This window comes from Triticum dicoccoides, chromosome 7B (genome assembly GCF_002162155.2).
Source record: "Triticum dicoccoides isolate Atlit2015 ecotype Zavitan chromosome 7B, WEW_v2.0, whole genome shotgun sequence".
NCBI lineage: Eukaryota > Viridiplantae > Streptophyta > Magnoliopsida > Poales > Poaceae > Triticum > Triticum dicoccoides.
This window is the reverse complement of record NC_041393.1, coordinates 777,052,721-777,078,160: the sequence shown is the minus strand read 5'-3', so window position 1 is coordinate 777,078,160 and position 25,440 is coordinate 777,052,721. Positions and strand designations below refer to the sequence as shown.

Here is a 25,440-nt window from a genome sequence, read left to right as displayed (position 1 = left end):
TGAAATATGAGAGGAATTTTTTGGAATAGCAGAGGTCTTAAAGACTTGGCTAAAAGAAGGTTTCTAGCGGGTGCGTCTATCGAACACCAGTTGGATTTTATCGCCCTCTCCGAAACGGGAAGGGACAATTTCACACCCCGGTTCCTTAGCACTTTATCAAGAGGTGTCGATTTCGACTGGCATTGCCTTCCTCCAAGAGGAAGGTCCGGTGGGATCTTACTTACGGTTAAGTGCGATTCGTTGGAAGTTCGGAGTGTGGTCATGGGAGATTTTGCGGTGAAGTTTCAGGTCAGATCAAATGCCGATGGGTTTAATTGGGCATTAGTGGCGGTGTATGGTGTCGCGCAGCCAGAACTCAAAGCTGATTTTTTTGGCTGATCTTGTCCGTATCTGCGGTAGCGAGCAGCTCCCAATTCTGGTTGGGGGCGATTTTAACATTATTCGAAGGAGGGAAGAAAAGAATAATGATAATTTTGACGGCAGATGGTCGCTTATGTTTAATACCATAATCGAAAGCTTGGATCTTAGAGAGACAGAGCTTTCTGGTAGAAAATTCACTTGGGCTAATACATTGCCAAACCCGACATTTGAGAAGCTGGACCGTGTCCTCGCTAGCGTCGAATGGGAGCAGAAGTTTCCCCAGGTAACAGTCCAAGCGCTATCGTGCGCGATCTCCGACCACACCCCGTTGCTCGTTGACTCTGGCGAGGCAACCCATGTAAGGAATAAAAACACTTTTTCGTTCGAATTAGCATGGTTCGAAAGAGAAAGGTTCCTGGATCTGATAGCAAGGGAATGGGCTAAAGATTCATGAGGGAGGTCCCCTATTAAAAGATGGGAGAATAAGATAAGGTATCTATGAAGATTCCTTCGTGGGTGGGCTAAGCATATGAGTGGGATTTATAAGGCTGAAAAGGAAAGGCTCCTTGTACTTATTCAATCCTAGATTTAAAAGCCGAGTCCACCATTTTAGATACCAGGGAGTTGGAATCTAAAATGGAGGCGGAGATGAGACTGAAAGAACTACTTCAAGAGGAGTAATTGAAGTGGGCTTTGCGAGCTAAAGTTCGCAAAATCATCCAAGAGGTTATAAACGGGCCGGCCAGCAGCCATTCGCCGCCATGACGAGGTCACACACGTTTTTTCTTTTGTTTATATTTCCAAAATACTAATTACGTATACTTTAGAAAATAGTACTAATTAAGTTAGTTTTCTTAAAGTATTCATCGCACATTAAAAATGTGTTCACGCGGTATATCGAAAATGTTGCCTCGACTTCCAGAAAATGCTTGTACAATACAAAAAAAATGTATAAAAAGTTTCAAACATTCTGAAACATGTCAGTGCCATTTTCGAAAAATGTTATACAATGTAAAAAAAAAGGGTTTGCATATTTTTTTTTGAAAAATGTTTCATATTCAGAAAAATGTACATTACATTTTTAAATGTTCAACACTTCAAAGTTACGTTTGTGATTTTCTTTAATATATTAATAAAATTTTAAAAAATGTGTACATTATTTTTCCTTTAAACTCCACTCTCCACTTTCCACTCTCCAACAAACGGAAACAGTTGCCCTCCACATAAAACTCCTTTTTTATACATTATTTCCCCTTTAAACCTTTTCTATGTTGAATCTACACCGTTGAAAGCGGCATGCTCAAGCTTGAACATAACATGTTCAAGCACTTTCCTTATTTACAAGACCTATGGCGGGCGCAAACTGCTGCCCGCCACTGCTAACTTTGATTTTGTTTGGAGAGTTTGGGTATTGGTTAGCAAAATAGTATTTTCACGGGAATTTCTCATGGCCCACCACAGATACGTTGAGAACCAGTGGCGGGTGTGTCGCCTCACCCGCCACTAATGTATCCCGACTAATTCTTTGAAAATATAGGAGTGGCGGGTGATGGTTACTGCCGACCACTACTGATGATTTAGCAGTAGCTGAACCTTTTTCCACCCGCCACTGAAACTTCCCCAAAATAATTGTGGCGAGTTTCAGTCTCTGTTCCAACCACTAATGTGACCTCATCTATAAGCCTTACCTCAGTAATGGCATGGCATACGGGTCAGTAACCCAAAACTACATATATTTTTGGAAAATACTACAAGTCAACACTATTTATTGTGAGACGCAAGCTACCATTTCTAGTAGACCGGGCCTATGTCACATGTTGCATGTGTCAAACTGATGGTGTAGAGCATGTCGCTCCCTTGGACATCGCCACAAATGTTTGCTCTGGGTTAGATGTGGAATAAAATTATTAACACACATTTAAACGTGCAAGAAACAGTTTATTAGCACACATTTCAAAGTGTAACTAAGTGTTTATTATATGGTGGATGCCCAAAATTCTTTTCCAGATACAATGCACACATGTGACCAAATTCACATTACTAAATTTAATGGAAATTTATAATTAACCAAAACAGTTTATATGGGTTAGGTAAACGTGCATATGTAGCTAGGTAAACCCCGGTGGGTACTGCATATACAAGCCAATACACATACACATAATTTCAAAACTAGCACAATAGAGGCATGCCAAGCCATGTCACGCATGCAAACTCTCTCAAGGTCACACTGGAAAAAAAAGTGGCGCAAACCAATATACGGGTTGGCATATATTGCTGGGTTATCTTATCATCAGTACTTCCAAATGTATGCATGCACATAAGTATATATGTTGTGCTGGGTTATCTTATCATCAGTACTTCCAAATGTCATCCATTCCCATGTTCCTCAATGAGGTCTTGCCAATTGATGTTGCAGTGGCGTTCCCCGGGTAGTTGTTCATCAGCCCCGGCCACGACGTCCTCCTGTGACACCATCGACAACGGCCCACTCATAAGCTCAGCCCCGACCATGAAACCCTAATATGTGCCCGCATGTATCATCATATGTTGATGTTGTTGTTGGTGTTGGTAGAGCTGCAACAACGGGGTTGGGGTGGCCATCATCTGGTTGTGGTGCTTCCTATAGTAGTGGGCATTCATAATAGGACGCACCACGCAGCTCATTATAGATGAGCCAGCCCCGACATCATGCAACTACTACAAAGAAGCTCCAGGGAAGCCAATGTCGACGAAATGTCATAGTCCATGAAAGGTGGCGATATTTCTAGCTTGATGAAGCCCTGCTGGTGTTCTGCTCCCTGGACATTGGCATGGCATATGACGACATCACCACCTTCTTCAAATTGGTGCTCTTATGGAAGATCCTACAACGTGAAAATTTTATACTAAAAATTTATTCTGAGACGTAAGCTCCCATTTAGACCAGGCTATGTCATGTACTATATGTGTCAAACATGGTGTAGAGCATGTCGCTCGCTTGGACACTGCCACAAATGTTCGCCCTGGATTAGATGTGGAATAAAATTACTAACACACATTTAGAAGTGTACGTAATATTTTATTAGAACACATTTCAAAGTGTAAATAATTGTTTATGTGGTCGATGGAAATCCCCTCTAGGTCGGTGCACACCCAAAATTCTTTTGCGAGCACTGCTACACACACGATAAGTTTTAGACAATCTGCGAACGATACACAACATCAGCCGTTCATGTATGGAGAAGAAGTTGATAGCACCGTCCAAACCTTCCATCGTCCAAAGCTCGTGCGGGCTACTGTTCCAAGCAGTAGTTTCGTTCTTTTGCAGATACAATGAAGACATTAATACATTTAATGGAAAATAATATATGTAAACAAAATAACCAAGCCTCTATATCCGGGGATGATTTCGCTTCGACGTTTCGCCACTTGTGTGAAAATGACTTCCTGTTAATCTGGTGTTGGACACGTGCATTAGTTTGGTAGGTGGAGGGGTAAGATCTTCTTGTGGATCTAACTGTCCCGTGAAAATTTTCTTAACGTGATGTTCAACTATTCGTGTGGATCTAGCGATTCTGTTGGAGATTTGCTTCCCAGGTCAAACGGCTGGTTTGTCGTGTCAACCACAGGATGGCGCTCTCCCGCCTCACCGAGGTGTGCGCTTTGCTCGGGACTGCAAGTTCATCGTCGACAACCGCGACGGAAACGTGCAGTACACCCGGTACTACGGCTGTGACGCCGCCGTAGCCTAGCCGCCGACCTCGACCTAGACTGGACGTTGTGAACTCTGCCGGGGAGCTACTATCTCCGGGAGGGCGTGCTGGACCTCGATGAGGTATACGGCGTCCTCGACAGGGCCTGGTCCAAGCCGCGTGAGGAGACTGCCCTTCGCGGGGATCCAACCGTTGCAGCGTCCTCGATCTCAGGTTCGCACATCAATTTGTTTTTGTCTTACCCGACCGGCCTGTGAATCTGTGATTGATTGCGCCGGTGCTGTTCCACCTGGGGACAGGGCTGTGCGTGGTGCGGCGGTAGTTGATGCAGCCGCTGGACTTGGGCCCGTGCGCCGAGATGCAAGCGTGGGCGTACGCTCAGCACCAGCGGCACCTAGCGCTGCGGGACAGCCTGCTGATGTGCCTCTATGTGCAGTGCGCCGGCCGGCCGGCCGTGGGATGGCGAGTACACAACGGTTGTCTCTTCCTCACTCTCTATCCCGTGCGGCCTGCCGTCCGTGCTGTGTTGTTTGCGTGCATGTGCTGCTTGTGCGCTCCTGCTATGTCGCGCGTGTGTGTGTGCACTGTGCTGGTTACTGGCTTCGTGAGTTCGTGTAATCGTTGCCGGCGTCCGTGCTCTGTAGTTGTATGCGCTGTGGACGACGATGTCGCCCCTCTCGCTGCCAACGTAGAACCGTAGAAGCCTCTCTTGCCGAAAGCAGCACTGGCAGGCTGTACATCTTTGTATTTATTTACTTATACGAGCTCAAAGGTTCTTATATTAACTACAAATTACATGTGCTTATACTTTGTACTACTATATATCCTTCTAAGTATGCCATGACACACAAACATGGAGAATTTTTTTAAAAAAAAATCTCTAGAGCTCAGCATAATGGCTCTCGGAAAGAAACACATTGGCTCTGGCCATTATAGTTCATGCTTTACTAACATATGTGTCACTTGACTACAATTAATAACCGAACCAATTCCAGTCAAAACTATTTATTTACAAGATTTATGTTGTAACTCATTTTTCACCAGTTCTCTATACTTACTAAACAGTATGGGTTTACCCACATTCTCATATTTGTTGTATGTAGGCATCAATACTAAAAATACAGTTTTACCCTATTCTCATATTTGCTGTATGCAGGCATCAAGTTGTGATGAATTTGGAAGACACACTATTAACTTACATAATAAGATCCTTAAGGGTAAAAAACGCAAGCAATGGCAAGGTATTAACAACCTATTTTTCCCATGTTGCTTACTGAAGGTGAACAATAAGATGCGTTTTAATGGCCCTCTCGACCTGCTGTTTATTTTATATTTAGGTCGGTCCAGATTTTATTATTCATATGAAAACTGTAAAGTTTGTACTGTCATGTTCTAGCTGTTAAAATGCTTACCGTGTCAACAGGACAATGCAAGGTGTTGTTGCGAGTTGTCGGTTTCAGTATTCATTCTTTTCTGCAGCACATCAACTTTACATGGACATCTTACGTTTTTCTCCTAGTGTTTGATTTTGAAATCTTACTTTTCTCTCCCAGTTTATATTTCTGAGAGGAAAAAACTTACTTTATTAATCAAAATTTGTATGCGCGGCCTACCTGGTTTATACTACAATCACTGTACCTTTTCTTCATTGTGTGATGTGTTCCCATCTCACTAGTTATGTTTCTCTGTGTTGTATATTTGTTTTTACTTTGAATGTTATGAGACAATGGCCAGTCTAAAAGATCTGGCTGAGAGGATGTTTTTCAATTGCTATGTCATGAATGCAAGTTAGTCACCAGTCAGACAAAAAAACTGCAACAGATGGTCGTACCTATTGATATTTCTTCCTATACATAAACATTGGTATTTCCAGTTTTATACACAAACATTATCTCGATGTATAGCTGAAGTCTATATGGTCATAAATGACTGATTCAGGCATAAGTCCATGCACATTATTTGCCCCATGTATGAACTCTATCATGTTAACTACTAATATGACACTCCCTCGGTTAATGATGCCTTTATATACTGAAACTAACGGAAGAAAGTTATCATTGTAGCATGCTCTTTGTTGTATAGAACGGCGTGGCAAGAATAAATGAGTCTTATTGGAGAGGTCGCAATGTGTATTTCTCTATGCCTCTTTCCAGTTTATCTTTCTACATACAGGGTTCTCTTACCTTAAACCAGTAACATTTGTTGCAAATGGACACATCGTATCGATAAGCATTAGGCGCGGCGTGCCGCCACGTGGGCTAAGCTAGTAGTTTATACTATATGGGTTTAAAAGAAGTATGGTGTACCCACATTTACAACACATGGATATGTAGCTAGGTATACCCGTGTGGGTAGTGCATATACAAGCTAGGTATACACCAATTGAAAAACTAGCACAAGAATGGCATGCCAAGCCATGTCATGATTGCAAACTCTCTCAAGGTCACACTAACAAAACAAATGCGGCGCCAACCAATATGCGGGTTGGCATATATCGACCGGCCGTCTGATGGATGATTAATTTATGCATGCACACACATATATAAGTTGTCTTGGGTTATCTGATGATCAATTCTGCCAAATGACATCCATACCCATGTTCATCGACGAGGTCTCGCCAACTACTGTTGCGGAGGTGTTCCCTGGGTAGTTGTTCCTCAGCCCGACCACGGCGTCACCCTGTGATAGCACCGGTAACAGCCCACTCACAGGCTCAGCCCCGACCATGAGATCCTGATCTCCACCCATATGCATCATCATCTGTTGATGTTGTTGGTGGTGTTGGTAGAGCGACAACGACAGTGTTGGGGCAGCCAATATTTTGTGGTGGTGGTTCCCGAATTAGTGGTCATTCATCATAGGAAGCGCCACACTGCCCATCATCGATGAGCCAGCCCCGACATCATGCAACTGGTATGAAGAAGCTCCAGGAAATAGCGGTGGATGCGCCCACGTTGATGACATGTCATAGTCATGCGAGGAGGCAATGTATCTTAGTCGACAAAGCCCTGGTGATGTTCTGCTCCCATGGTCATTGGCATGTCATATGATGGTATCACCGTCTTCTTCAGTCTTGTGCTCTTATGGAAGATACTGGAAACCACCCACTGTTCCTACAAACATACATAAATTAAATAGGTTCAAATCAACTGTGATCTGTAGCACGCCCCAGGTGTGATGCTGTTGTCGCAGATGCCGATCACTTTGTCACTAGCTGCTTAAATTCGACACATATCTTACATAACTTGGGTATTTAGGCGCCCCTGCACAAGTGTCCATCTCAAGAATTGGCAACACAGTGACTCCGCTAAGTCTCGACTCCAATTTTTGGCCTCGGTCAACATTTCCATCCTTAACATTTAGGACACATGAAACGCCATGACATTCTATGGTGGCATTTACTAACCTCGGCCTACTAGTATGAACATTATCTATGATTTCTCTCTTTTGACCCATACGTTCAGGGAACCTACTCAAAAGGAGGCCACTATGTGATGGTCGACGTTCCTCCCCGCACGCATCGGTGCAACCTTATAATTGTTTCCATGTATTGGCTACTCTGACTAATATTTAGTTGGGGATTCTATCGTCTGATTGTTCAAAATAACTAGCTAACAACTCCCTCCGTTCCATAATATAAAAGTGTTTTTTACATTAGTGTAGTATTAAAAAAAGACTCTTATATTATGGGATGAAGGGAGTAGCTACTAGCATGTTGATCATTCAAGAGTACTACTCTACAATAAATTTATTATATACCTTGGAAGCCACGTTGGTGCTGGTAACGCTGCGGGTGGTGGTGGACGGTTTGGATGTCAGCTGCTTGCTACTCTCGAGCCTACTCATGCATGATCCGGTTGGTCTTCTCCCCCCAGGCGCCCAACCCTTGTAGAAGACGAGCGCCTTCTTCATGCCGATGACTTTGAGCGGTGGGTGGAATATCTCCTTATCCTTTTTGGTGGCCTTCCAATAGCCGGCATCCGTCGCGCGGTTTGTTCATATCCCGGTGGGGTACTTGCGATCCTTTCGGGAGTAAAAGTACCACTCCTTCTCCCCCATCTTTGCCTTCTCTGGTAGCTCCGATGGATCGTACTTGTTGAGGTTCACATCCTCAATCGCTGCGGCGACGAAGATGATCTTGCACCTTGGGGACCACATAGAATTTGATGATCTCCTCATCCGTCGGGTGGAACCTATGTTAGACAATGTAAATGTGTACGTGGTGGTGTTGTATAAACCACGTACACTTATAGTTGTGTTGCGTGAGTTGTACTCTAGGTAGTTTAGGTTAGTTGGGATTGATCTCTATCTTGTATAGATCTTAGCTTGAGGATCAATCCACCAACAACCTGGCTACCGCCCTTGTACCAACATTCTATAAATAACACGCAACGCGTCCCTGCGAAAGTATACGCTTCAACCACCTTTACATGGTATTCAGAGCCTAACCTCTAAGCACATCCCAAACCCTAGCCATGGCCTCAAGCTCCACCGCCGCCGCCGCTGCACCAGCCCTCATTCGCATCGCCGAACGCCTCCATCGCTCCAACTTCCTGGTGTGGCGTGCCCAAGCCATTGCTGCCATCCGCGGCGCTCAGCTCGTCGCCTACATCAACCCCGACAGAGAAGAGCCGGCGCCCAAGCTCATGGACAAGGAGGGCAAGCCAACAGATGCGCCCAATCCGGTGTACGAGATCGCCAGGGCGCAGGATTCCCAGGTTCTGAGCTTTCTATTCAATTCAGTCTCACCTCCTGTGATGATCCAGATTGCCCACTACACCATGGCCTCGGCAGCATGGACTGCCATCACGGAGATGTTCATCTCCCAAAACCAGGCACATGTGGTGAACACGAGGATCGCCCTGTCAAACACCAAGAAGGGCACCTCGACTGTCGCCGAGTATATCGGCCGCATGAAGGCGCTCGGAGACGAGCTAGCTTCTATTGGGAAGCCCCTCACCGACGATGACATGGTGTCATACATACTCGCCGGCCTCGACTTCGACTACATGGGCTTCGTCTCCTCCCTGTGCGCCAGGGCCGAGCCGATCAAGGTGAACGAGCTCTACTCCCTCCTCGTCGGCTTCGAGAACAGGCCCGCCATGTTCGACGACGGGCACCAATCCTCTCACTCCTCCGCCAACGCCGTCTCCCGTGGTGGTGGCCGTGGCGGACGACGGGGTGGACGTGGCGGTGGCCGCAGAGGTGGAGGCGGCGGCCGCGGGCAAGGCCGTGGAGGTCGCGACCAAGGAGGAGGCCGCAACGATCTCCCCGAGCAAGGTAGTCAGAATCCCGACTCGACTGCTAGAATCCTACAACTTCACGACCCTACGAAAGTATGTCGATCCAAGTCCCACTATGAATCCGGATCATGTAGAGTCCATGTTGAGTCACGATCCAAATCATAGAATCCAGTACAAAACTGCGGAATCCCGACTATGCTATGGACTATGCCCGATTCTACTAAATTATCTAAGCCATTTGTTTAGTTGTAGCAGAATATTATGCCATCATTCAGACCCTTTTTCACATGCTCATGGCCCTTTATTCCCCTCCCAAGCCCAAACACTCAGTCGCTGACATCTTTATTTGTCGACGGATGGAATTAGCGTAAGAAGGAGGATGCGTCAAGATCAATCGGAGAAGGAGAGAAAGATTCGTCAAGGTTCAACATTGCGGATTAGCTATACAAGTGATCGACTATTCATGAACTCTTAAAAAACCTCCTAAGTAAATTTCATGCACGGAAGATTTAAAGGTTCTATATATTTCCCTCTCATATGTGTTCCATACATGCAAGCTAGATTGTAGGATAGCCATGAAAAGAAGTGGAATACAACTAGCATTGATGTGCACGTTTTTTCTCTATATTTTTTATTAGAACTCTATAGAACCCATATAAATTTTTGGCGTGGATATAAAATATCTTATTTGAGAAAATCTAGTAGAATCCTCGATTCCACGACTCGATACTACGAATCGATTCTGTCTAAGGAAAATCGATCCGACTCCGAATCCCGACTCTGACTACCTTGTCCCCGAGGTCTTCTGTCAGATCTGCTCCAAGCCCAATCATGTTGCTATGGAGTGCTACCGCTGCTTCGACATTGCGTTCACCAAGGAGAAGAGCGCAGCGGCTGTCAACACCAACACCAGCTCCTACGGGGTCGACACCAACTGGTACGTCGACACAGGGGCTACAGAGCACATCACCAGTGAGCTTGACAAGCTCACCATGAGGGAGAAGTACTCCGGCCAGGATCAAGTGAACATGCCCAACGGCGCAGGTATGAAAATTAGCCATGTTGGTCAAGCCTACATTCATACCCTCACTCGCAATCTTCATCTTAAAGACATATTGCATGTTCCTAAAGCAACCAATAACTTGATCTCTGCTCATCGATTATCTCATGACAATCATGCCTTTCTTGAAACTCATCCACACTATTTCTTTGTCAAGGACAAGGCAACGAAGAAAACCCTCCTGCAAGGCAGATGTAGGGGTGGCCTCTATCCCCTCTCATCTGCACCTTTGAGCTCGGGCAGACAGGCGTTTGGTGCCACTAAGGTCTCTCCATCGAGGTGGCACATCCGACTAGGTCACCCTTCATCAACAATCGTTCAGCATGTTCTTAGGAAGAATAAAATTTCCTTTTCAAATAGTGAGTTGAATAAAGAGAGTATATGTGATGCTTGCCAAAAAGGCAAAAGTCACCAACTCCCCTATCCGAATTCCATTAGTGTTTCCAATGCTCCTTTAGAGCTAGTTTTTTCTGATGTATGGGGGCCTACCCGAGATCCTATTAATAGAAAGAATTATTATGTGAGTTTCATCGACGCTTTCAGCAAGTTCACTTGGATTTACATCCTTAAACATAAGTCTGAAGTGTTCAAAATATTTCATGAATTCCAAGCTCTTGTTGAACGACGCTTTAATCGTAAAATCATCACCATGCAAACAGATTGGGGTGGTGAGTACGAGCGTTTAAACTCCTTCTTTCGGCAAATTGGCATCATTCATCACGTCTCCTGCCCTCACGCGCACCAGCAAAATGGGTCGACCGAAATGAAACATTGGCATCTTGTGGAAGTCGGACTTTCACTATTAGCACATGCCTCCATGCCCTTAAAATTTTGGGATGAGGCTTTTATAGCTGCCACCTATCTTATCAATAGAACTCCCAGCAAGGTGATAAATCTTGAAACACCTCTCGAACGATTGTTCCAGGAAAAACCAAATTATCATGCTCTCCGCACCTTTGGGTGCGCTTGTTGGCCTAATCTTCGTCCATTCAACTCTAAGAAGCTTGAATTCCGCTCCAAACATCGTGTTTTTCTTGGTTATAGCAATCTCCATAAAGGGTTCAAGTGTTTGGATGTAGCCGCCGGATGGGTTTATATATCTCGTGACGTCGTGTTTGATGAAACCGTGTTTCCTTTTGCCTCACTAAACCCCAATGCCGGTGATATCCTTAGGTCAGAAGTTCTTCTTCTTCCTGAAAATTCTGTCACCAATGAGCCTCTTGATCATGGGGATGAAATTAGTGCTAATCCATCAGTTAATTTTCATGCAAATCCTGCCATAAAATTTGGAGGAAATCCCGTTGTGCGTCATGATTTTATGCAGCAACAGCCTGACGCGGAACATGAGGAGGATCCAGGTGCTGGCAGCGACAGTTCTGCAGGCAGCGATCCCGAGCGAAATCTCTCGACCGCCGCGCCTGCAGGTGGGTGTTGGGGAACGTAGTAATTTCCAAAATTTTCCTACGCACACGCAAGATCATGGTGATGACATAGCAACGAGAGGGGAGAGTGTTGTCCACGTACCCTCGCAGACCGTAAGCGAAAGCGTTATGACAATGCGGTTGATGTAGTCGTACGTCTTCACGATCCGACCGATCCAAGTACCGAACGTACGGCACCTCCGAGTTCAGCACACGTTCAGCTCGATGACGATCCCCGGACTCCGATCCAGCAGGGTGTCGGGGATGAGTTTCGTCAGCACGACGGCATGGTGACGATGATGATGTTCTACCGGCGCAGGGCTTCGCCTAAACTCCGCGACGATATGACCGAGGTGGAATATGGTGGAGGGGGGCACCGCACACGGCTAAGGAACGATCCGTAGATCAACTTGTGTGTTATGGGGTGCCCCCTGCCCCCGTATATAAAGGAGGGAGGGGGAGGTGCGGCCGGCCTAGGAGGGGGCGCGCCAAGGGGAGTCCTACTCCCACCGGGAGTAGGACTCCCTCCTTCCTTGTTGGAGTAGGAGAAGTGGAAAGAGGGGGAGAGGGAAAAGGAAAAGGGGGCTGCCCCCCTTGTCCAATTGGGACCAGAGGGGGGGCGCAGGCCTCTTTCCTTTTGGCCACTCTCCTCTATTCCCGTATAGCCCAATAAGGCCCATATACTCCCCCGCGAATTCCCGTAACTCTCCGGTACTCCGAAAAATACCCGAATCACTCGGAACCTTTCCGAACTCCGAATATAGTCGTCCAATATATCGATCTTTACGTCTCGACCATTTCGAGACTCCTCGTCATGTCCACATCAAAACTCATAAACTCATAATATAACTGTCATCGTAACGTTAAGCGTGCGGACCCTACGGGTTCGAGAACTATGTAGACATGACCTAGAACTATTCTCGGTCAATAACCAATAGCGGAACCTGGATGCCCATATTGGTTCCTACATATTCTACGAAGATCTTTATCGGTCAAACCGCATAACAACATACGTTGTTTCCTTTGTCATCGGTATGTTACTTGCCCGAGATTTGATCGTCGGTATCCAATACCTAGTTCAATCTCGTTACCGGCAAGTCTCTTTACTCGTTCCGTAATGCATCATTCCGTAACCAACTCATTTGGTCACATTGCTTGCAAGGCTTATAAAGATGTGCATTACCGAGAGGGCCCAGAGATACCTCTCCGACAATCGGAGTGACAAAACCTAATCTCGAAATACGCCAACTCAACATGTACCTTCGGAGACACCTGTAGTACTCCTTTATAATCACCCAGTTACGTTGTGACGTTTGGTAGTACCCAAAGTGTTCCTCCGGTAAATGGGAGTTGCATATTTCTCATAGTTATAGGAACATGTAGAAGTCATGAAGAAAGCAATAGCAATATACTAAACGATCAAGTGCTAGGCTAACGGAATGGGTCATGACAATCACATTATTCTCCTAATGATGTGATCCCATTAATCAAATGACAACACATATCTATGGTTAGGAAACATAACCATCTTTGATTAATGAGCTAGTCAAGTAGAGGCATACTAGTGACTATATGTTTGTCTATGTATTCACACATGTATCATGTTTCCGATTAATACAATTCTAGCATGAATAATAAACATTTATCATTAAATAAGGAAATAAATAATAACTTTATTATTGCCTCTAGGGCATATTTCCTTCAGTCTCCCACTTGCACTAGAGTCAATAATCTAGTTCACATCGCCATGTGATTTAACACCAATATTCATATCTATATATGATTAACACCCATAGTTCACATCTTCATGTGACAAACACCCAAAGGGTTTACTAGAGTCAATAATCTAGTTCACATCGCTTATGTGATTAACACCCAAAGAGTACTAAGGTGTGATCATGTTTTGCTCGTGAGAGAAGCTTAGTCAACGGGTCTGTCATATTCAGAGCCATATGTATTTTGCAAATATTCTATGTCTACAATGCTCTGCACGAAGCTACTCTAGCTAATTGCTCCCACTTTCAATATGTATCCAGATTGAGACTTAGAGTCATCTAGATCGGTGTAAAAGCTTGCACCAATGTAACTCTTTACGACGGGCTCTTTTATCACCTCCATAATCGAGAAATATTTCCTTAGTTTTGACTAAGGATATTCTTGACCCATGTCCAGTGATCTACTATTAGATCAAAATTGTATTCCTTTGCCAAACACAGAGCAAGGTATACAATAGGTCTGGTTCACAGCATAGCATACTTTATAGAACCTATGACTGAGGCATAGGGAATGACTTTTCATTCTCTTTCTATTTTCTGCAATGGTCGGGTCTTGAGTCTTACTCAACTTCACACCTTGTAACACAGGCAAGAACTCCTTCTTTGACTGTTCCATTTTGAACTATTTCAAAAATTTATCAAGGTATGTACTCATTGAAAAATCTTATCAAGCGTCTTGATCTATCTATATAGATCTTGATGCTCAATGTGTAAGCAGCTTCACCGAGGTCTTGCTTTGAAAAACTCTTATTCAAGTATCCTTTCATGCTATCCAGAATTTCCATATCATTTCCAATTAACAATATGTCATCCACATATAATATTAGAAATGCTATAGAGCTCCCACTCACTTTCTTGTAAATACAGGCTTCTTCAAAAGTCTGTATACAACCATATGCTTTGATCAACTCATCAAAGCGTATATTCCAACTCCGAGATGCTTGCACCAGTCCATAGATGGATCGCTGGAGCTTGCACAATTTGTTAGCACCTTTAAGATTGACAAAACCTTCTGGTTGCATCATATACAACTCTTCTTTAATAAATCCATTAAGGAATGCAGTTTTGACATCCATTTGCCAGATTTCATAAAATGTGGCCATTGCTAACATGATTCAGACAGACTTAAGCTTCGATACGAGTGAGAAAATCTCATCGTATTCAACACCTTGAACTTGTTGAAAACATTTCGCAACAAGTCGAGCTTTAGTAGATAGTAACACTACTATCAATGTCCGTCTTCCTCTTGAAGAGCCATTTATTTAACATGGCTTGCTGATCATCGAGCAAGTCAATCAAAGTCCATACTTTGTTCTCATACATGGATCATATCTCAGATTTTATGGCCTCAAGCCATTTCGTGGAATCTGGGCTCATCATCGCTTCCTCATAGTTCATAGGTTCATCATGGTCTAGTAACATGACTTCTAGAACACGATTACCATACCACTCTAGTGCGGATCTTATTCTGGAAGACCTACGAGGTTTGTTAGTAACTTGATCTGAAGCTTCATGATCATCATCATTAGCTTCCTCACTAATTGGTGTAGGAATCACAGGAACTGATTTCTGTGATGAACTACTTTCCAATAAGGGAGTATGTATAGTTACCTCATCAAGTTCTACTTTCCTCCCACTCACTTCTTTCGAGAGAAACTTCTTCTCTAGAAAGGATCCATCTTAGCAACGAATAACTTGCCTTCGGATCTGTGATAGAAGGTGTACCCAATAGTTACCTTTGGGTATTCTATGAAGACGCACTTCTCCGATTTGGGTTCGAGCTTATCAGGTTGAAAACCTTTTTCATATAAGCATCGCAACTCCAAGCTTTAAGAAACGACAGCTTAGGTTTACTTCTAAACCATAGTTCATACGATGTTGTCTCAACGGATTTAGATGGTGCCCTTTTAATGTGAATGCAGCTGTCTCTAATGTATAACCCCAAAACGATAATGGTAAATCAGTAAGAGACAACATGGATCGCACCATATCCAATAAAGTGCGGTTATGACGTTCGGACACACCATAACGTTGTGGTGTTCCAGGTGGCGTGAGCTGTGAAATTATTCCACATTGTTTTAATTGAAGACCAAACTCGTAACTCAAATATTCGTCTCTGCGATCAGATTGCAGAAACTCTATTTTCTTGTTACGATGATTTTTCCACTTCACTCTGAATTTCTTTGAACCTTTCAATTATTTCAGACTTATGTTTCATCAAGTAGATATACCCATATCTGCTCAAATCATCTTGTGAAGGTCAGAAAATAACGATACTTGCCACGAGCATCAACACTCACTGGATCACATACATCGGTATGTATTATTTCCAACAAGTCAGTAGCTCGTTCCATTGTTCCGAAGAACGGAGTTTTAGTCATCTTGCCCAAAAGGCACGGTTCGCAAGTATCAAATGATTCATAACCAAGTGATTCCGAAAATCCATCTTTATGGAGTTTCTTCATGCGCTTTACACCGATATGACCCAAACGGCAGTGCCACAAATAAGTTGCACTATCATTATTAACTTTGCATCTTTTGGCATCAATATTATGAATATGTGTATCACTACGATCGAGATCCAACAAACTATTTTCATTGGGTGTATGACCATTGAAGGTTTTATTCATGTAAACAGAACAACAATTATTCTCTGATTTTAAATGAATAACCGTATTGCAATAAACATGATCAAATCATATTCATGCTCAACGCAAATGCCAAATAACATTTATTTAGGTTCTACACAAATCTCGAAAGTGTAGGGAGAGTGTGATGATGATCATATCAATCTTGGAACTATTTCCAACACACATCGTCACTTCACCCTCAACTAGTCTCTGTTTATTCCGCAACTCCCGTTTCGAGTTACTACTCGTAGCAACTGAACCAGTATCAAATACTCAGGGGCTACTATAAACACTAGTAAGGCACACATCAATAACCTGTATATCAAATATACCCTTGTTCACTTTTCCATCCTTCTTATCCACCAAATATTTGGAGTAGTTCCACTTCCAGTGACCATTTCCTTTGCAGTAGAAGCACTCAGTTTCAGGCTTAGGTCCAGCTTTGGGCTTCTTCACGGGAGTGACAACTTATTTGTCATTCTGCTTGAAGTTCCCTTTCTTTCCCTTTGCCCTTTTCTTGAAACTAGTGGTCTTGTCAATCATCAACACTTGATGCTCTTTTATTGATTTCTACCTTCGTCGATTTCAGCATCACGAAGAGCTCGGGACTCATTTTCGTCATCCCTTGCATACTATAGTTCATCACGAAGTTCTAGTAACTTAGTGATGGTGACTAGATAATTCTGTCAATCACTATCTTATCTGGAAGATTAACTCCCACTTGATTCAAGTGATTGAAGTACCCAGACAATCTGAGCACATGCTTACTAGTTGAGCGATTCTCCTCCATCTTTTTAGCTATAGAACTTGTTGGAGACTTCATATCTCTCAACTCGGGTATTTGCTTGAAATATTAACCTCAATTCCTGGAACATCTCATATGGTCCATGACGTTCAAAACATCTTTGAAGTCCCGATTCTAAGCCGTTAAGCATGGTGCACTAAACTATCAAGTAGTCATCATATTGAGCTAGCCAAACGTTCATAACGTCTACGTCTGCTCCTGCAATAGGTCTGTCACCTAGCGGTGCATTAAGGACATAATTCTTCTATGCAGCAATGAGGATAAACCTTAGATCACGGATCCAATCCGCATCATTGCTACTAACATCTTTCAGCATAATTTTCTCTAGGAACATATCAAAATAAACATATGAAAACAACAACACAAGATATTGATCTACAACATAATTTGCAAAATACTACCAGGACTAAGTTCATGATAAATTTAAGTTCAATTAATCATATTACTTAAGAACTCCCACTTAGACAGACATCTCTCTAGTCATCTAAGTGATCACGTGATCCAAATCAACTAAACCATAACCGATCATCACGTGAGATGGAGTAGTTTTCAATGGTGAACATCACTATGTTGATCTCCGTGTTCCGAGGCCATATCTGCATATGCTAGGCTCGTCAAGTTTAACCTGAGTATTCCGCGTGTGCAAAACTGTCTTGCACCCGTTGTAGATGGACGTAGAGCTTATCACACCCGATCATCACGTGGTGTCTGGGCACGACGAACTTTGGCAACGGTGCATACTCAGGGAGAACACTTCTTGATAATTTTAGTGAGAGATCATCTTAAAATGCTACCGTCAATCAAAGCAAGATAAGATGCATAAAGGATAAACATCACATGCAATCAATATAAGTGATATGATATGGTCATCATCATCTTGTGCTTGTGATCTCCATCTCCGAAGCACCGTTGTGATCACCATCGTCACCGGTGCGACACCTTGATCTCCATCGTAGCATCGTTGTCGTTACGCCATCTATTGCTTCTACGACTATCGCTACCGCTTAGTGATAAAGTAAAGCAATTACAGGGCGTTTGCATTTCATACAATAAAGCGACAACCATATGGCTCCTGCCAGTTGCCGATAACTTCGGTTACAAAACATGATCATCTCATACAATAAAATATAGCATCACGTCTTGACCATATCACATCACAACATGCCCTGCAAAAACAAGTTAGACGTCCTCTACTTTGTTGTTGCAAATTTTACGTGGCTGCTACGGGCTTTAGCAAGAACCGTTCTTACCTACGCATCAAAAACCACAACGATAGTTTGTCAAGTTGGTGCTGTTTTAACCTTCGCAAGGACCGGGCGTAGCCACACTCGATTTAGCTAAAGTGAGAGAGACAGACACCCGCCAGCCACCTTTAAGCACGAGTGCTCGTAACGGCGAAACCAGTCTCGCGTAAGCGTACGCGTAATGTCGGTCCGGGCCGCTTCATCTCACAATACCGCCGAACCAAAGTATGACATGCTAGTAAGCAGTATGACTTGTATCGCCCACAACTCACTTGTGTTCTACTCGTGCATATAACATCAACGCATAAAACCAGGCTCGGATGCCACTGTTGGGGAACATAGTAATTTCCAAAATTTACATAAGCACACGCAAGATCATGGTGATGACATAGCAACGAGAGGGGAGAGTGTTGTCCACGTACCCTCGTAGACCGTAAGCGGAAGCGTTATGACAACGCGGTTGATGTAGTCGTACGTCTTCACGATCCGACCGATCCAAGTACCGAACGTACGGCACCTCCGAGTTCAGCACACGTTCAGCTCGATGACGATCCCCGGACTCCGATCCAGCAGGGTGTCGGGGATGAGTTCCGTCAGCACGACGGCGTGGTGACGATGATGATGTTCTACCGGCGCAGGGCTTCGCCTAAACTCCGCCACGATATGACCGAGGTGGAATATGGTGGAGGGGGGCACCGCACACGGCTAAGGAACAATCCGTAGATCAACTTGTGTGTTATGGGGTGCCCCCCTGCCCCCGTATATAAAGGAGGGAGGGGGAGGTGCGGCCGGCCTAGGAGGCGGCGCGCCAAGGGGAGTCCTACTCCCACCGGGAGTAGGACTCCCTCCTTCCTTGTTGGAGTAGGAGAAGTGGAAAGAGGGGGAGAGGGAAAAGGAAAAGGGGGCTGCCCCCCTTGTCCAATTCGGACCAGAGGGGGGGTGCAGGCCTCTTTCCTTTTGGCCTCTCTCGTCTATTCCCGTATAGCCCAATAAGGCCCATATACTCCCCGGCGAATTCCCGTAACTCTCCGGTACTCCGAAAAATACCCGAATCACTCGGAACCTTTCCGAACTCCGAATATAGTCGTCCAATATATCGATCTTTACGTCTCGACCATTTCGAGACTCCTCGTCATGTCCCTGATCTCATCCGGGACTCTGAACTCCTTCGGTACATCAAAACTCATAAACTCATAATATAACTGTCATCGTAACGTTAAGCGTGCGGACCCTACGGGTTCGAGAACTATGTAGACATGACCTAGAACTATTCTCGATCAATAACCAATAGCGGAACCTGGATGCCCATATTGGTTCCTACATATTCTACGAAGATCTTTATCGATCAAACCGCATAACAACATACGTTGTTCCCTTTGTCATCGGTATGTTACTTGCCCGAGATTTGATCGTCGGTATCCAATACCTAGTTCAATCTCGTTACCGGCAAGTCTCTTTACTCGTTCCGTAATGCATCATTCTGTAACCAACTCATTTGGTCACATTGCTTGCAAGGCTTATAAAGATGTGCATTACCGAGAGGGCCCAGAGATACCTCTCCGACAATCGGAGTGACAAAACCTAATCTCGAAATACGCCAACCCAACCTGTACCTTCGGAGACACCTGTAGTACTCCTTTATAATCACCCAGTTACGTTGTGACGTTTGGTAGTACCCAAAGTGTTCCTCCGGTAAACGGGAGTTGCTTATTTCTCATAGTTATAGGAACATGTATAAGTCATGAAGAAAGCAATAGAAATATACTAAACGATCAAGTGCTAGGCTAACGGAATGGGTCATATCAATCACATTATTCTCCTAATGATGTGATCCCATTAATCAAATGACAACACATGTCTATGGTTAGGAAACATAACCATCTTTGATTAATGAGCTAGTCAAGTAGAGGCATACTAGTGACTATATATTTGTCTATGTATTCACACATGTATCCTGTTTCTGGTTAATACAATTCTAGCATGAATAATAAACATTTATCATGAAATAAGGAAATAAATAATAACTTTATTATTGCCTCTAGGGCATATTTCCTTCAGTGGGGACAGCACCTCGCCCATGCGCAGCGACAGCGACCGGCCTACGCGCGACCGGCGCGACTGCGACACGCCCACGCGCACGCCTCCGCCCGCTGACGCTGACTGCGGGCCCGCTGGGAGCAGCCCCACAGCACACTCTGGATCAGGCGGGTCCAGGGGCGGTACGGCGGCCCTTCCGAGTCGCCAGGTGGCGGCCTCTGCACCGCGCATCGACGCGGGGGAACGGCGGGCCCTCGACAACATCTCTGGGTCTGCCGCGTCTGCCGCTGATCCTGTCGAGATCCACCTCGGATCGGGCGCGCCTGGCCCCTCTGCTGATCCTGTCGAGATCCGCCTCGGATCGGGCGCACCTGGCTTCTCTGCGACAGATCTGGTGGGATCTTCTGCGCCAGCTGCGGGATCTTCTGCGCCAACAGTTGTTGCATCCGAACAAACTCGACATACACGTTCTCAGCATGGTATTGCAAAACCCAAAGTACGTACAGATGGTACGGTCAGGTATGGTAAAACTAAGTTTGCTGGTCTTACTACTGCAGAAGAACCACATAATTTACATGAAGCCTTTGCAAGTAAACAATGGAAAAATGCAATGGATGAGGAATATAGTGCATTAATCAAAAACAAAACTTGGCACTTAGTTCCTCCGGCCAACAGCAGAAATATTATTGATTGCAAATGGGTTTATAGAGTTAAAGGAAAAGCTACAGGAGAAATAGATAGATATAAAGCCAGGCTAGTTGCAAAAGGTTTTAAACAAAGATATGGCATTGACTACGAGGACACCTTTAGTCCAGTTGTTAAAGCTGCTACTGTCAGACTTGTTCTATCTATTGCAGTATCAAAAGGTTGGAGTCTTCGTCAATTGGATGTGCAGAATGCGTTCCTTCATGGCGTTCTAGAGGAAGAAGTGTATATGAGACAACCTCTTGTGTATGAGGTGAAAAACAAGCAACATTATGTATGTAAGCTTGATAAGTCCTTGTATGGGTTGAAACAAGCACCTAGAGCATGGTATTCTAGGTTAAGTGAAAAACTTCAAAGGCTTGGCTTCAGACCATCGAAGGCTGACACTTCATTATTCTTTTATAGCAAAGGCAAGATCACCATCTTTATGCTTGTGTATGTCGATGAAATTATTGTGGCTAGCTCTTCATAGGAGGGAACTACAACATTGTTGGAAGATCTCAGAAGGGATTTTGTCTTAAATATCTTGGTAATTTGCATTATTTCTTGGGAATAGAGGTGAAGAAAGTCAAGGATGGTATACTTCTAACTCAAGAAAAATATGTATCAGATGTACTAAAACGTGCTGGTATGATGAATTGCAAAGTGTCAAATATGCCTCTGTCCACATCCGAAAAGCTCTCTAAGGAAAATGGTGAAATCTTGGAACTCATGATTCTACAAATTATAGAAGTGTGGTAGGTGCATTTCAGTACTTGACTTTAACAAGGCCTGACATATCCTTCTCTGTCAATAAAGTATGCCAATTCTTGCACTCTCCTACACTTAAACATTGGACTGCAGTGAAAAGAATTCTTAGATATCTCAGAGGAACCATGAGCACTGGACTAAAAATTTCCAAGTCAAGTTCTTCATTGGTAAGTGCCTTTTCAGATGCAGATTGGGCAGGATGTCCAGATGACAGAAGGTCCACAGGTGGCTTTGCTGTTTTCTTTGGACCCAACTTGATATCTTGGAGTGCACGCAAACAAGCAACAGTATCAAGGTCCAGTACTGAGGCGGAATACAAGGCTTTAGCAAATACCCACGGCTGAAATTATATGGGTTCAAACTCTGTTAAAAGAGTTAGGTGTGACACACTCACCAGTTGCATGCCTTTGGTGTGATAATATTGGTGCCACTTACCTTTCAGCAAACCCAGTATTTCATGCAAGAACAAAACATATTGAAGTGGACTATCACTTCGTGAGAGAAAGAGTAGCCAAGAAGCTATTGGACATTCGTTTCATTCCCACCAATGATCAAGTTGCAGATGGCTTTACCAAAGCCTTATCATGGCGTAAACTGGAAGATTTCAAGAGCAATCTCAACTTGGTAAGTTATGATTGAGGGGGGAGTGTTAGACAATGTAAATGTGTACGTGGTGGTGTTGTATAAACCACGTACACGTATAGTTGTGTTGCGTGAGTTGTACTCTAGGTAGTTTAGGTCAGTTGGGATTGATCTCTATCTTGTATAGATCTTAGCTTGAGGATCAATCCACCAACAACCTGGCTACCGCCCTTGTACCAAGGTTCTATAAATAACACGCAATGCGTCCCTGCGAAAGTATACGCTTCAACTACTTTTACAACCTAAACCCCGGCGATAGCACCAACTGTTGCTCCTGAACTTGAAGGTGGTCTTCCATGGTAGTGGCTTTCTGTGCAACGGATTCTGGGATGATGGAAATATTGGACGCAACCATAAAGATGTATATAACTATGGAAGGACGCTAGGGATATCCATGGAGGCGCTTAGATAGGAGTAAATGCGTGTACTGGAAAGGCCCTTGTAAGAGAAGCCTCAACATTTCCAGACCTTTGTTTAATTTTGTATCTTGTGGCACTGGCTATGGATGGATAGATATCTTCCCCATCTTTACAACTGTGCATTGTTTGACATGTTCGAGGAGCCACACACTTGTGGTGAAAAGTAGCAACGTCTCTCAAACCTATCCAAACCATGACATGCCAGCTTGTATACGTGGTATTCGTGCTACCCCTACTCGTGCCATATGTATGCTTCTCTTCTTGGTGTTTTCCTTTGTGATGCAAAGCAAACAAACACTCACATTTGTGGTACCGGCTGGTTGCGCATATATAGCATTGCCCGCTATTTTCTATGATGCTTGACATAGATGTATCTACCTGCAAATACTGTATAGCCCCTACCATTTGTTTACACAAAAATTGTGTGCGTTGTGGAAGTGTTAGGCCCCTAGATTGACTGGTACACCCAGCCATAGTTTTCTTAATTGCTAATCCGCCATGCCGTGGTGCCTGTGGGTGTCAGCCACAACTAGGTTCACATAGTCATTCTGTTACCAACCGTAACAGTCGAATGATAGCATGGCCTTCCACGTCCGAAATGGTTTGCACATCGACCTTCTAAAATATACGACGCACTAGCCCAGCGAGCACATCAGTGGGGTCCTCGATATTTACGATCAGGTGGGTGGTGGTGCATTAAAAAATCAACCTATTGCTGCTTTTGAGCCCAGTATGACGCAAAGCCCTGGAGAATCAGTTCTCAGTGAGAATCCACAACGTACTCTAGATTGCCGAATCTGACGATCCGGCCTAGAACGACGTTCTTGATCTGGCCCAGGTGGCCAACCGAGTTGAGAATGAAGTTGTCGATGCCGAAGATAAACATCTGATCCACCCAAAGGTCGCACTGGATTATATTGGGGATCCCATCAAACCTCGGTGTTCAGTTCTCGGGAATGATTCTCCCGTATGCCTCAATAGGGTGCCTCAAAGAGGTGATTAGGACGAAGGGGAAACAAGGAGGCGAGTTTACCTTGGTTCGGCACCTCTTGGTGGAGGTAAACTCCTACTCACTGGTTGCGATAGGGGTACGCAAAGTACAAGTATAGAACCAAGGGATTGTAGATGATCTATCGACTAGCCCGGCCCTGGTCTTATATAACATACCTGAGGCCCTAGAGTTACACAACCTAATCGGTTCCATCGGCGGAGGAGGATAGTCCTCCACGGCCCCATATTCCTTGACTTGGACGACAAGGATTCTGGAGTCTTCTCATCGAACCCCATGGCCATCGATCGTGGTGCAGGACGGAACCGACCTAGGGGGTACTTGGGCCGGCCTACCAGGCTGGCAACCAACATGATGAGGCACCCTTGGGCAATAACACGGTCAAGTAACATGAATGTGACACCTTATTTTGCCTTCAATTAGCTCAACTCAGTCTTTCTGGCTTTCTTCACCGGACGAAATTCCACCTAGTGCTGCATTATCCTTAGTAGATGTGGTAATGCTGGAACTTATTTGGACTCGCGTCACGAAGCACATTGTCTGAGTAACTAATTATGGACACGCGTATATTTTTCCTCAAGGGTTCTTCAACATGTACACTTTCTTTTGGTACTTGCAGGTGATTGGTGTAAGTTGTAATAATATGTAAAACAATATCATAATCAAAATACTTCTTCTTCTCATGTGTTGCCGTGCAATTCTTGTGGTACATGAGGTCATGGCAGGCTGTTGGTTCCATCCTCCGGGCAAGGAGGCTGCAACCGCGGTTAACACATAACAGTATAATTTTGGTTGCGGTTTTTGTTATTAGTGACGATTGATGAAGTATATCTTGATATTATTCCTACTTATTTTCTTAGAAATGGCCATATCTATTTCCTAAAATCAAAACCCGTTCAAACTCCTACAAACCTTGATGCACAACAATACTATATACATGTTGTCACTATTTATATACTACTCCCTCAGTTTCTAAATATTGGTCTTTTTAGAGATTTCAGATGGACTGCCACATACGGATGTATATAGATATATTTTAGAGTGTAGATTCACTTATCTTGCTCCGTATGTAGTCATTTGTTGAAATCTCTAGAAAGACAAATATTTAGAAATGAAGTGAGTATATTAGTAACTAGGCGTGCATACATAATGGATACCAACACAACTAGTAAATAAATCAGTATATAAATCACTAAGTGCAACAACATCCTACATCTCTTATTGTGTTGTGTCTGGTCGAGTATTTAACCAAAAACTACCACAATTCACGGAACCGTGACGAAAAACTACCACTTTACGATTTTGTGCGAAAAACTATCGCTTTTTTCCTAAACTGTGGCAAAAAACTACCAAGTCTAAAAAGAGCCCGATTTGGCTTTTTTAAGCGCGTTTCTGACAGAGTTGGCCACACTTAATAAGCGGGCTAAAAAAGCAATCGGGTCCCTGTTTTTTTCAAAAAGCAATCCAGTCCTTTCGCTCGATGCAGCGGCGCGCGAGGAGGAGCTCGACGGAGTCCTTCTCGTGGTCCACGACGGCGTCGCTCGGGTGGACACGGACGGGGCGCGGGCAGGGAACGGGGCGCCCACGGGCGAGCGCGGCGGGGCCAGGCGCGCGGCCACGGGCGGGCGGCCATGGGCACGGCCAGGGG

The 25,440-nt window shown here is 44.3% G+C and overlaps 1 pseudogene; it reads right to left on the bottom strand.

Annotated features, from left to right (window-relative positions):
- Window positions 1-6,620: 6,620 nt before the first annotated feature.
- On the bottom strand, window positions 6,621-22,662 carry LOC119336101 (annotated as a pseudogene).
- Between the last annotated feature and the right edge of the window lie 2,778 nt (window positions 22,663-25,440).